We start from the raw sequence: 3,924 nt of genomic DNA on the forward strand, positions 1-3,924 counted from the left end.
TCTGATTCCATGTTAATTACTCAGCTGGGATCAGTGCAGGGAAGTAGGCAAATATCAAACGTGCCAGTTTAGCTCAAGACATTATCAGCATATTTTCTCAATTACTATTGCTGGGAGTATTGTATTGTGGGTGTAATAATGTAGAATAAAGTAAATCACCAATACCCTGAGTGAGACCTTCCAGAGCCCTGGCCCAACTCTGCTGACCACAGCAATAACTCCACAACTACCAATTGCTCCTAAAAATTTTTGTTTGTGCAGTGTCTCAACTTTAACAAATTTTGTTCGAGTTACTATGTTCTGAAGTTTAAAGTTTTAGATGCAAAGGCGACTGGGCATGTGCAAATATCTGTAAACTGCAAACAAATAAATATACATTATTTTTTCTAGGACTTTTATGGACTATGGTTCCCAACAGTCATTCACAAAAGAGGTTGGAAAAAAAATCCCTGTTTATTCCCAAGGAATCTTTACACAACACTTTTACACAGGCTACTTCACATAAACTTGCCTCAGCGATTTAATTCATGAATCAAATGAATTTCCTGCAGCCTGTACAGTGCTGTTGGAATGACTATTATAATAATGTAAAATTGTCATGAGTGGTGAAACATGCCTGGAATCCTAGAAGTTCAGGAAAATGAGGCAGGAGAATAGGTAGTTTGAAGACAGCCTCATTCACTTAACAAGGCTCCAAGAAACTTAGTGAGAGCCTGTCTCAAAATATAACATAAAAAAGACAGTGGATGTGTATCAGTGGAAAGCACCCCTGGGTTCAATACTCAGCACCAAACCAAAAATTAAATAATAATAATAATAATAAACATAAGGATTCAGGGTACAAAAACATGCAAAAAATGTTGGCAACAGCATAAATTAATAAATATATTTTTGAAAATAGTGTTAAGGTTCTTTAAAAGCCCAAAATAAAAATGCTACATAATCCACTAGTAATAATTTGGGGTACTACCACAAGGTTGTACATGCCTGTACTCTCTGTTGCTTAGAAGGGTGAGAGAGGAGGATCTCAAGTTAGAGACCAGACTCAAAAACTTGGCAAAGTCCTAAGCATATCAGTAAACCCTGTCTCAGTAATAAATAAATAAATAAAAGTGGTGGAGACTGGGTATGTAGCACATTGGTAAAATGCCTATGGGTTAATCCCTGGGTTCAATCCTCAGTACCACAAATAAGTAAATAAATAAAATAAAAGAGAGAAAGAGATAGATTGAACTTGCATGTAATTTAAATTCAAAATAAATTAAAAAAATGGGTATATATGTAAAGCAATTGAAATCCTTTTGCTGATGATATTGCTGCACTTCTATTTTTTGTATCTTCATTCACAGTATCTAATAAAAGGAAACAAATTAAGTGCCTTTTAGATAAAAGGTATTATCAGAAAATGCCTCCCAGCTGCAGATTATTCAACTAATGCCTTTAGAAACTACACACTTAAAATTAAAACTGGTCCCTAGAAGGCAAGACTCAGATACTGGTGTTTCTTAAGTACTCCGAGATACTTGGTATCTGTGGGCACCTTTTTTCAGACTGTTCTAAAACTCAGAACAAGGTACATATGGGAGGTCAGGATGAAACCACAATATGCAGTAAATTCTTCAATGGGTAATCTTAACTCAGACACTCTAATAGATGAAACAGTTTTGGAGATAAAACTAGATTCTCTGTTTCACTGATTTCTGGGTTATGGGTTGAACCCAAACATATATTAGAAAAGACTTAAGGCTACTGGTTAAAATCTATTTATAATAGGTATTGAAAATATACCAAAGGCTGGGTGTGTTGGTGCAGGCCTGTAATCCCAGTTGCTGGAGAGGATGAGGCAAAAGGATCAAATTTCAAAACAGCCTTAGCAAAAGTGAGGTGCTAAATGACTCAGTGTAACCTCATCTCTAAATGAAGTAAAACATAACCCTGAGACTGAGTCTCAGTAGTCCAGTGTTCCTAAATTCAATCTCTAGTATCCACCATAAAAAAAAATATGTACCAGGGGTCTGGGGCTGGAGCTTAGTGGTAGTGATAGACCCAACCTGATCTTTTCTTAAAATTGGGCATCTCGCCACAAAACCATGAAAAGATCATTTCAGCTTTACTATAAATTACTGCAAATTCTGAACCTGCTTGAAATGCCTGCCAGTGCCTTGAACTCACCCATGCCTGGCTCTCTGACCAGATAGCAGCCCTCTCTGAAACTTAGTGACACCTCATAAATATTGGCCTTCCCTGGCCAGACAACGACCCTCTCTGAGGCTTTAATGGTCCTCATAAATTCTGATGTTGGGGCCAGCAAAAAAAATGTAAACTACCATTAGTGTGATGCTTGTCAGAGTTCTGTTATCTGTAACCCCCCTTTGTGTAACTTTCTGGGCAATAAAGCTGGGCTTCAGGAAAGCTGGAGTGCTGTCTTGTTCCCGCCGTTTTGGGAGGGAGAGGCAGCCCATCCGGTAGAAATAATAAGCTTGCTTTAATTTGATTTTAATTGGAGTCGGTGGTCTTTTCTTGTGTCCTGGTCTAACAGTAGCTAACTTGTCTGACACTTGGCTTAATTCTCAGCACTACATATAAGTAAATAAAATAAAGGTCTATCAACAACTAAAAAATAGTTTTTTACATAGTGTACCTATTTGTTGACAGCCTGTGACCTAACTTGCTGTGTACTTTAGTTTTTGAGATGGAAGTTGGCCATGCATGGTGGTGCATGCCTGAGATAGGAGGATTCTGAATTTGAAGTCAGTCTCAGCAATGGTGAGAAGCTAAGAAACTCAGTGAAAACCTTTCTCTAAGTAAAAATAAAAAATAAGGGAGGGATGTGGCTCAGTGGTAGAGCGCCCATGACTTCAATCCCTGGTTTTGCATCCCAAAATATGGGACTGGGGATATAGCTCAGCTGGTAGAGTGCTTGCCTTCTAAGCATGAGGCCCTGGGTTTAATTCCCAGTACCACAAAAACAAAAAACAAAAAAAAAGGAAAGAAAGAGAGAGATTGATCTTTCATGTCGTTTGAATTCAAGTTAGTCCCACTTTTATTTTACTGCCACACCAGAGAAAGGTGTTTACTGAAACGTTTGGAATGTTTCTATGGGTCAGGGCTATTTTAATAAAAAGGATTTACATATGAAAACAAAATGAATTGAGGACCTTTGTTGGGACACATAAATTACACTACCTCATTTAGAAGAGATTAATACTTTTTAATGTCAACTAATTTTATTCTGCTTTATTCATATGTAAAAAGCTCGGATTGTTGGTAAAGATGGTGCCTGAAGGGGCTGGAAATGTGGCTCAAGTGGTAGAGCACTCACCTGGCATGCGTGCGGCCCAGGTTCCATCCTCAGCACCACCTACAAACAAGATGTTGTGTCCGCTGAAAACTAAAAACTAAAAATAAAAATAAAAGAATTCTTTCTCTCTCTCTTCTCTCTCTCTCTCTCTCTCTCTCTCTCTCTCTCTCTCTCTCTCTCTCTTAAAAAAAAAAAAAAAAGATGGTGCCTGGAGCATTTCTCTTCCAGGAGCTCAGGTCCATGACACTGAATAGTGTGAACTTTTAATGGCACAATGACACACCTCCAAATCCCCAAAGTGGCGTGAACTCTCAGCCAATAAAGAAGTAAGAGCCCACTCCCCCCTGCTCCTCCTCATCCCCATTGAGCTCATAAATATCAACACCCTCTCCCTCTCCCTCTCCCCATCTCCCTCCCCCTCTCTTCCCCCTTCCCTCTCTCTTCTTCCCCCTTCCCCCTTCTCTTCTGTGACAGGCCTCTACAGTCCTGCTTGTTGAGTTTATGGAGCGTTTCCCCCATTCCTACAAAGATGATAAATCAAATCTTTTAAAAATGCTGTCTAGTTCTTGAAGAAAAATGAAATGAAATATGGGAAAATAGTCATTGATAATGTTGAAAGTGGA

The 3,924-nt window shown here is 38.7% G+C and overlaps 1 non-coding gene across 1 annotated transcript; it reads left to right on the forward strand.

The window, feature by feature from the left end:
- Positions 1 to 2,892: 2,892 nt before the first annotated feature.
- Trnar-ucu (transfer RNA arginine (anticodon UCU)) lies at positions 2,893 to 2,966 on the forward strand. The gene has a single exon. It is a non-coding gene; the product is annotated as a tRNA-Arg (tRNA).
- The last annotated feature ends 958 nt before the right edge of the window (positions 2,967 to 3,924 follow it).

The sequence above is a fragment of the Marmota flaviventris genome, unplaced genomic scaffold (genome assembly GCF_047511675.1).
Source record: "Marmota flaviventris isolate mMarFla1 unplaced genomic scaffold, mMarFla1.hap1 Scaffold_49, whole genome shotgun sequence".
Taxonomy (NCBI): domain Eukaryota; kingdom Metazoa; phylum Chordata; class Mammalia; order Rodentia; family Sciuridae; genus Marmota; species Marmota flaviventris.